Here is a 10,183-nt window from a genome sequence, read left to right as displayed (position 1 = left end):
GGACCCCAGGTGCAACTGCGCATCTTTTGGGACTTGTTCATTTTTCGGCAGTATGTGTGTGTGTGTGTGTGTGTGTGTGTGTGTATACATATATACATATATATATGAAACCCTCAGAGAGTAGAGGGGAAATCTTCCCTCACCTTCAGAGGCAAAGCCTCCGAGACCCCCAGAGCCACTTCTCTTCCTCACAGCCCAGGGCTAGCCCTGTACTTGGCATCCACCCTTGTAAGGTATCTGTCTTCTGGCTGGCTTTCTCCACCAAAAGTTTTTGGATTGCTTGATAGCTTATTATACCTCCCAAAAAAATTTTAAATCTTTTTGGAGTCACCTGAATCAGTGCTGTGAGGCAGGGTGGGTAACTGTTTGTATGCCCAATTACAAATGAAAAAACAGGTTAGACTATTTCCCCAGGTCATTGAGAGAATTAGCAGTAAACCAAGACTGACAGTAGTGGTGATTCAAGAAGTCCCAGAGCTGGGAGGATCTTAGACATAATTGTGTCCAACATCCACATGAGTGGATAGAGAAACTCAAGCTAAAAGGGTGGCGTGTTGCTCACGGCTATATATTTAAGTTTGTGTCCTCTTCTATTTATGTGCTGTATTGCACAATAAAATGTTTTCTAAATGAGAAATATCCTGTTTAATTTTCATGTCTATGATGATTAGTGAGGTTGAGGACACACATTTCTGAAAATTTCCTGTTTTTATCCTTTGCACATTTTCTAATTAAGAGATTCTTGTAAGTGGCCAATGCCAGGTGGCTGACAGGCTGAGAAAATGCCATTCACACCTCTTATCGCCACAGGAGAGGGGCCCTTCTAGATGAGGAGACTCCAGGCTGGTCTTGCAGAGCTTTTTGTTTTGTTTTATTTTGGTTTTTTGTTGTTGTTGTTGTTGGGGGGAGATGTGGACAGAGTCTCTGTCTGTCGCCCAGTCTGGAGTATAGTAGCGGCACGATCTCAGCTCACCACAACCTCCGCCTCCCGGGCTAAAGCGATTCTCCTGCTTCAGCCTTCCGAGTAGCTGGGATTATAGGTGCCCACTACTATACCTGGCTAACTTTTGTATTTTTAGTAGAGATGGGGTTTCGCCATGTTGGCCGGGCTGGTCTCGAACTCCTGACCTCGGGTGATCCACCTGCCTTGGACTCCCAAAGTGTTGAGATTACAGGCGTGAACCACCGCGCCCAGACATCTTGCAGAGCTTTGATAGAGGAAGAGTCTCAGAGCCATCTGCCTGCAGGGCCTGGCCTTGTTGGGGTTCAGCCAGGCATTCCGGGGAAGCAGCTGGGGAGCATTGGCTGATGGGATGTTGGACCAGGCCTGCCTGACTCATACTGGAAGAGGTTCGATGTCCCGGTGCCTGGGCATCATGCCCGGAGCAGCTCCACCTGTCACTCAGGAGGGCAGGGCAGCTGCTCTGGGAAAGATTGGGTGCTTCTGGGGGAGGGGAACCTCAGGGGAGTCAGCTGTGCTCCCAGGGCAGCCTGAGGGTACCAAGGATAGAGTAGTAGGGGACACTGAAATGGGGTCTGGACTTGAACCTGTGATTATAGAGGAAGGTGGGCAGAAGAAAGGCTGGAAGGCTTTTACTTTCAAAAACACACACGGATCTGCTGGTTCATGAGCAGCAATCAACGAACCACAGCGTCTGGCCATGTGCTGGTTGCTATGGAACACCAGCAGCCCTTAAAGGTGGATTTTACAGTTTGCGGTTGACAAAGTACCTCCACCTCATATATTAGAGCACTTTCCACATGCAGATTTACTTGGAGAGTGCCCCCTTCCTTGCTGGATTGTCAGCACTGTGGGTGGGAAGAACCATCTTATTTCCAGATGCCACCCCGGTGTCTGGGTGCCTGGGGGGTGCCGGACACAGGTAGGTGCTCATTAAACATGGAAGCCAGCTGTCCCCTCAGCCATGAGGACTGACTCTCCGGCAGCCCCACCTTAGACTTCTGGCAGCTGAAGACTTCTGCTGAATTCCGCAGAATTCTGTCCTTCCCCAGGCTTCCCCTGAAATTCAGTTGCCATTTGATGACAATCTTGTTGGGTCTCCGGGAGGCGTCAGTTATCTGCTCCCAGACTTTCTGGCTTTCTCCTACTTCCTATTTTCCCTCAGGGCATTTTAACTTCCTCATTCCTGTTTACTGAGCTCAGCTCAGCGGCAGCACCTACTTTCTATCTTACACACTCAAATCCCTCTCAGCCTTGTTCAGAATAAACAGAAGGCGCTTCATTAACAAAATACAATCTTCGTTACAACATGTGTCGACTAAACTGTTGTTTTTCTTTCTCATGGGTCATCATAATCACTCTGTGTGGAGAAAAAGACAGGAAGGATTCTCCCAGGTTTACCCAAAAGGAGACAGTCTCAGATTTTTTGCCCAAAGTTTCTCACTCTGCCAGAGCATACAGCCCTGAGCATTTCACAACTGCAGAGAAACCAAGTCAGCCCGGAATTCCTGGGGGATAGAAGTAGGGGGTCTGGGGAAAGACCACTGCTAGGGGCTGCTGAAACATTCACTGTGGGTGCTCAGTTTCACCTACTATTTAGTGCTTAGTTATAGTGCAGTGTAACTGCTGTGAGGCTACCTTGTAATTAAAGTCAGCTGGAGCTAGAGGGGTCATAGACTTCTTTTGGTAACGGATCTAAATTCCCTCCAATTTCATTCTCTCAGGAAGTCACGTCAACTGCCCCCAGAATGTCCTCTAGCTTAGCATTGCTCATATGTTTTTAACATTACCCGGAAATGTATGATATACTATAGCACAATGTGCATACAAATCACGCAACTGAGCCTGAAACAAACTCGCCCTTACCATGTGATGCATTCTTTTATTTCCTATACCATCCTTTTGTTTGAACTCTATTCACAACCCACTGTTTGAAAGCACTCATCTAATTGAATCAAACTGCTGACAGAATGCTTCCAGAGAAGCCTTGCTGGGCCCATTTTGGCAAACAGGAAAGATGCACTTGGATTTACAACATCTGTTTCTACAGCAAATATCGAGGTATTAAGCAACAGTCAAACCTATATAAATATGGCTCCAGTGATCCTGAAAGTTCCATAATGAAGCGTTAAATGGCAGTGTTCCTCACCTCCCTTACCCTGTCAGTTCACTCACTCTTTGGGTAACATAATCAGGAAGCCCTGAGGTGCACCTGAAGCCCAGAGAGCCCTGACATCTCCAAGGACAAGAACGGGTTTGGGGTTTCTGTCTCCTGAGCAAGAGCTGAGAGGCCAGTGGCCAGAGAGAAGGCACGTCCTCCTTTCAGCATCAGATGGCAGGGAATTTCTGGTGTCTGGAGATGACCCCACCAGCAGAACTCTTCTCAGGGAGGGGCTGCTTCTGCTGCAGGCTGTGTGTGGCCCTTGGGGGCCTGCCCTACCCACCTGACCTCTGTGGAGCAGGGGAAACTGCACGAGCTGACTGATGGATCCCAGATGGCCATGAGACTCTGAGGACAACTGGGAAGGAGAGAGTGAAGAAGTGACAGTTTGCCAGACCCGTCCCTCACCATGGGCCCAGGAGAACACAAAGTACATGATCTTCCAGCACTTCACTGGTTTTGCCCTACTCTAGAAATATCAACAGCCTTGTCCCTGTGGGGAACCAAGAGGAAAAAAACATGAGCAAGTAAAGAAAAATTGCACCTGTTTAAGAGGACTCAGTAACACGAAGGAGGAAGCCCTAGGTGAACTAGTAGGAAAGGCAGAAAAGAACCCCAAAGAGAAAGGAGGGAAACGGGTATGGGAACTCTCAAGATGTGATCAGAGCACACTCAAAAAGATTCTTGCAAACTAAAATGCATGACTTTCAAATATAGCAATTCATTAGAAGACAGTAAATGCTAAGAATTGAATCAGTGGTCCGGAAGACATTGCGAGAGAGACGTCTTGCAGTATAGAGCAAAAACATAAAGAAGTGGGAATCTGAAAGGAACAAGAAGAGATGTGGAGGCGAAATCCAAGATGAAGAAACGTAGCAGCTGCTGTTGGCTGGCTAGTCAACCCCATTTCCATCCGTTCCCTTCTCTGACTCCACTATGGAGACTGGAAGAGTAAAATGTACTCATTATCAGCTCCCCTTGCTGGATGACACAGTTCTGGCCAATGGGACATAAGCTTCCAATAAGATTTTCTGGGTTTTTAAAAACTATAAAATGCGGCCAGGCACGGTGGCTTATGCCTGTAACCCCCAGCACTTTGGGAGGCCAAGGCAGGTGGATCACGAGGTCAGGAGTTCAAGACCAGCATGACCAACATGGTGAAACCCTGTCTCTACTCAAAATACAAAAATTAGCCAGGTGTGGTGGCATGTGCCTGTAATCCCAGCTACTCGGGAGGCTGAGGCAGGAGAATCGCTTGAACCTGAGAGGCAGAAGTTGCAGCGAGCCAAGATTATACCACTGCACTCCAGCCTGGCCTACAGAGAGAGAGAGACTCTGTCTCTGTAGCTCAGCCAGGGCTACGTGCTCCACAGAGCTGGTGGGAGCCAGGAACAGATGGGAGCCCCACCTCCTTCCAAGTTGGCGAGGTGGGAGCCCTGCCATCCTGGGCACAGCTGCAGCTGCCCAGCCGCAGCTACAGACCCAAGCATCCCTGTACTCTCAGGGGCCCAGGAAGCTCCCTGCCCTGCAGGCTTCGAAGTGCCTGCTCCCACTGCCTGGCCTCTCCCTGCCCCCAGTGCCTGCTCCAATTACGGAGCAAGGTTGTGACCAAGCCCGGGTACTCTCATGACCCAACCGGGTGTGTGCATGCTTGGGACGGTGCTGATATGCCAGCCCCCTGCTGCCTCAGCCCCCTCCTGACTCTGGGCACAAACAAGCCTGGGAGGGAGGCTGAGGTGGGACTGAGGGTGGCTCAGCATGGGCCTGCCAGCCTTCCAGGCCTTGGCAGGAACTGCTTGGGTGCCACGGATGACATGTAGATGGCGGCAGGAGGCATATAGACTCTTGGGTGGAAAGGGGCAGGTCCTTGGTGAAGCCTCACATTCAAGCCAGGGACGTCCTAAAGCATAGGGCCAGGCTGTCAGTTCTGTGTAGAGTCCACAGCCCAGAGTGAGAACTTAAGGGTGTTTTTTCCAGGCCCACCCATGGCTGCCCATGAACCAGTCAGCACACACTTCCTCCCTTCTGAAGCCTGTAAAAACCCTGGACTCAACCAGACTCACAGAGACATCGGGACAACCTGCCTGTGAATAGGAACTACCCACTCCAGGTCTCCTCTCTGCTGACAGCTGCACTTGTCAGGACAACCTGCCTGCAGAAAGGAGTTACCCACTTTAGGTCTCCTGAGAGCTGCACTATTGCTCGATAAAGCACCTCTTCACCTTGCTCACCCTCCAATTGTCCATGTGCCTCATTCTTCCTGGACACAGGACAAGAACTCAGGACCCAGCCAAATGGCAGGACTGAAAGAGCTGTAACACAAACAGAGCTGAAACACACCCACCCGCTGGATTGCCACATTGTGGACCATGAGAAGGAGAGAAGAGCTGCAGCCCTTTGGGGATCCTAGACCTAGGAGCTCCCCAGCACAGGGCTGTGACACCCTGTTTGGGGCTCTGTGGTTCTTGGCATTCCCCAATCTTTTGGGCACCACTGCATTCCCAGGTGCCCACATTGGAGGCCACTTGTGGTACGCCTGGTCCAGTTGCAGCCTTGCAGGGAGCCAGCACCCATGCTGGCGCCTGGAGCTGCCCACCCCACCACAGCTGGCATGCCTGACTGTGTGCAGTGGCCAGACCCCATGCTCACTCACTCATGCACCATTTACCGCTCTGTGCCTGGCTCACCCTTGGTAGGCATGGGATCCAGGCCAGTAGCGTGACTCAAGTGCAGCCTGCCAGGTCACTAGATAGAAGGAGCCCAGTGGGCGCAAGTAAAACTCAGGCAAAGGCACCACTGGCCACAGACGTTTCCGGTTGGCAAAGCGGTACCTTCAAGGATCCCGTAACATGAGCCACTGATCGGGGGAAGACAAAGAGAAAACAGTAGTGAGCAATAGATGTAGTTAAATCCAAATGAATGCTACTGATATGGTTTAGATTTGTGTCCCTTCCCAAATCTCATGTCAAATTGTAATCCCCAGCATTGGAGGAGGTGCCTGGTGGGAGGTGATTGGATGATGGGGGCAGGTTTTCCCCTTGCTGTTCACGTGATAGTGAGTGAGCTCTCATGAGACCTGGTTGTTTAAAAGTGTGTAATACCTCCCCTTAATTCTCTTCCTCCTTCTCCAGACATGTAGGATGTGCTTGCTTTTCCTCTGCCTTCTGCCATGATTGTAAGTTTCCTGAGGCCTCCCCAGCCATGCTTCCTGTACAGCCTGTGGAACTGTGGGTAAGCTAAACCTCTTTTCTTTATAAATTACCAAGTCTCAGGTAGTTCTTTATAGCAATGTGAAAATAGACTAATACAGCTACCATAGGACTCAGAAATCCCTCTTCTGGGCATATACACAAAGGAAGTGAAATCACCACCTCATAAAGATATCTGCACTCCCATGTTCATTCTTCCTGGACACAGGACAAGAACTCAGGACCCAGCCAAATGGGTCCAAGTGTCTGTCCACAGATGAACGAATAAAGATACTGGTACATGTATACAACACATATATTCAGCCCTAAAAAGGAACGAGATCTTGCCATTAGCCACAACACGGATGAACCTGGAGAACATTACACTAAGTGAAACAAGCCAAACAGAAATAAAAATATTACATGATCTCACTTATATATGGAATCTTTTTTAAAAATTGAAATATACAAAGATAGAGAACCAGACAGTGGTTACCAGGAGCTGGGAGTCAGGGAGAAAGAAATGGAAAGATATAAGTAGAGTACCAGACATGAGGGATGAAGAAGTCTAGAGATCTAATGTAGGTAGATCTAATAAGATGTAGATCTAATTTTATTACTTAGGGCTTTAGGTAATAAAATTGTACTGTCAATGAGATTCATGCTAAATGAGTAGATGTAGCTGTTCTTGCCATAAAAACAAAAAAAAGGTAACTGTGAAATGATGGATATGTTAACTTGCTCCACAATAGTAACCTTTTTATTATCTATATGTATCCCATAATATCACGATGTATATCTTAAATAAACACAATAAAATTTATTTAAAAAAAATCTAGGGCTGGGCATGGTGGCTCATGCCTATAATCCCAGCACTTTGGGAGACCAAAGCGGGAGGATCTCTTGAGCCCAGGAGTTCAAGACCAGCCTGAGCAACATACCAAGACCTCATCTCTACAAAAAAAGAAAAAACCTAAATGGATTATGATAACATGACTGGGTATGAAATGTGTGTGTGTGTGTGTGTATGTGTGTGTAGATATAGATACGTTTTTAAGTGAGAATTCTTGGAATAAATAATCCAGATTTAAAAATACTCCAAGACAGCTGAAACCAAGGGCTAAAGCTGGGAGACTGAAAAAAATATGGACCACCGGGGCAGTACTCATTTCTCCAGCTCTGATCTGCTGTTGTACCAGGTGTCTAATAGGGCCTGTGTCTGCCTCCTTCTTGAACAGCTCAGAGAATTCATCTAAACAGCCTTCCTACAGCAGCCCCCAACTCCAAGAGCCAAACAAGAGTTCCAGACCAGTGTTGTCTCTGGAGACATTGACACAGCAGCCAAGTTGATTGGTGCTAGGGCAGCCACAGTTGGTGTGGCTGTTTTAGGGGCTGGCATTGGAACTGTGTTTGGCAGCTTGATCATTGGCTATGCCAAGAACCCATCTCTCAAGCAGCAGCTCTTCTCCTATGCCATTCTGGGCTTCCCTTGTCTGAGGCCATGGGGCTTTTCTGTTTGATGGTCGTCTTCCTCATCCTCTTCGCCATGTAAGGCTCTGTGGGGATCACCTGCCTGTCCCTGTTGCTGCAACTCCATGCCATTCCTGGTGCTGGGGTGTGCTAAGCTTTACCATTCAACACAATGTTTCTCTAAAAACAAACTAACAGGCCAGGCAAGGTGGTTCACACCTGTAATCCCACCACTTTGGGAGGCTGAGGCAGGTGGATCATTCGAGGCAAGAGTTTGAGACCAACCTGACCAACAAGGTGAAACCCTAACTCTACTAAAAAAAAACAAAAAAACAAAATTAGCCAAGCATGGTGGCGCATACCTGTAATCTCAGCTACTAAGGAGGCTGAGGCAGGAGAATCACTTGAACCCAGGAGGCGGAGGCTGCACTGAGACGAGATCATGCCACTGCACTCCAGCCTGGGCAACAGAATGAGACACCATCTCAAAAAATAAAAAGAAAAGCAAACAAAACGAAAAAATACTCCAAGGACTAAAGAAGTTAAATGATATCGGTGAAACCCAGGACCTTGAGTGGAGAAGAGGAGAGAATGGGGGGCAGAAAACTGTCTAAAAATTTTATTTACCTTGAAAAATAAAAAGTAAGTAAAATATCTTATTGGGGAAAATGTAGCTATTTAATTTTATGTATTATTAGAGAACTAAAACTTTAATTAAGGTGGTTAGAAACTCCAAAGCAGGTATTCTAGAATTTGACCAAGAAAAAAAAGGAAAGAACGAGATACAGAGAAAAGAACCATGTTGCCTAAAATAAAGCATAAATGTAAAACATGATGAAAGGAATAAAAATATTTCAGTTACTACAACAAATATGAATGGGTTTATGCACCTATTCAAGAGATTGTCAGTTGCATTGAAAAAGAATCTAGCTATATATGGTTAATGTAAGATGTACCAAAAACAAAGTGAACAAGGAAAGTTGAAAATAAAGGAATAGGCAAAGAGGTAGCAAGCAAAGGCAGCCTACGAAAAAAAATCAGCATCACAACATTAATATCAATGTGACAAGATAAAATGCATAAAACGGCCATGCATTGTGGCTCAGGTCCATAATCCTAGCACATTTCAAGGTCAAAGCAGAAGGATTGCTTGAGCCCAGGAGTTTGAGACCATCTGGGCAACATGGTGAAACCCCGTCTCTACCAAAAATACAAAAGGTAGCCAGGCATGGTGGAGCCTGTAGTCCTAGCTACTCAGGAAGCTGAAGCAGGAGAATCGCTTGAGCCCAGGAGGTGGAGATTGCAGTCAGCTGTGACTGCGCCACTGCACTCCAGCCTAGGAGTGAGACCCTGTCTCAAAAAAAAAGAAAAAAAAGGAGAAGGAGAAGGAGAAGGAGAAGGAGAAGGAGAAGGAGAAGGAGAAGGAGAAGGAGAAGGAGAAGGAGAAGGAGAAGGAGAAGGAGAAGGAGAAGGAGAAGGAGAAGGAGAAGAAGAAGAAGAAGAAGAAGAAGAAGAAGAAGAAGAAGAAGAAGAAGAAGAAGAAAAGCATGAAACTGGATGAAGTATATTATGTAACTTTAAAACCTCTGGAAAAGCAGCCGTGACTGAAGCCTGTAATCCCAGCACTTTGGGAAGCCGAGATGGGTGGATTGATTGAGCTCAGGCATTTGAGACCAGCCTGGGCAACATAGCAAAACTCTGTCTCTACAAAAAAAAATACAAAAATCAGCCGGGAGTGGCAGTGTGTGTCTGTAGTCCAGGAGGCAGAAGTTGCAGTGAGCCAAGATGGCGCCACTGCACTCCAGCCTGGGTGACAGAGCCAGGCCCTGTCTAGAAAAAAAGAAAAAGAAAAAAAAAAAAAGAGAGAAAGAAAAGATAAGATTAAAAAAAAGGAAAAGAAAAGATAAAAGAAAAGGAAAAGAAAAGAAAAAAAGAAAAACCTTTGGAAGAGCCAGAAATCTTTATGTACCTAACAACAGCAGCCAAATATATAAGGTAAACATCCCTAGAACTACAGACAAAATTAATAAAACAATATAGTTGGGCATTTTAATACACATGTTCAAAACTTGATAAATCAAGTAAGCGAACAATAATCATGTATACAGGATTGGGCAATAAAATCAATAAACTTAGTTTAATAGGTACATTTAGAATTTTTGGCCGGGTGCAGTGGCTCACACCTGTAATCCCAGCACTTTGGGAGGCCAAGGTGAGCGGATCACTTGAGGTGAAGAGTTTGAGAAGTCAGGAGTTCAAGATCAGCCTGGACAATATGGTGAAACCCCGTCACTACTAAAAAAATACAAAAATTAGCCAGGCATGGTGGCGCGTGCCTGTAGTCCCAGCTATTCAGGAGGCTGAGGCAGGAGAATCACTTGAACCTGGGAGGCAGAGGTTGCA

The 10,183-nt window shown here is 46.8% G+C and overlaps 1 pseudogene; it reads left to right on the top strand.

Annotated features, from left to right (window-relative positions):
• The first annotated feature begins 7,390 nt into the window (after positions 1-7,390).
• LOC105466093 (ATP synthase F(0) complex subunit C1, mitochondrial pseudogene) lies at positions 7,391-7,862 on the top strand (annotated as a pseudogene).
• The last annotated feature ends 2,321 nt before the right edge of the window (positions 7,863-10,183 follow it).

Source organism: Macaca nemestrina, chromosome 9 (assembly GCF_043159975.1).
Source record: "Macaca nemestrina isolate mMacNem1 chromosome 9, mMacNem.hap1, whole genome shotgun sequence".
Taxonomy (NCBI): Eukaryota; Metazoa; Chordata; class Mammalia; order Primates; family Cercopithecidae; genus Macaca; species Macaca nemestrina.
This window is presented reverse-complemented; position numbering and strand designations above follow the sequence as displayed.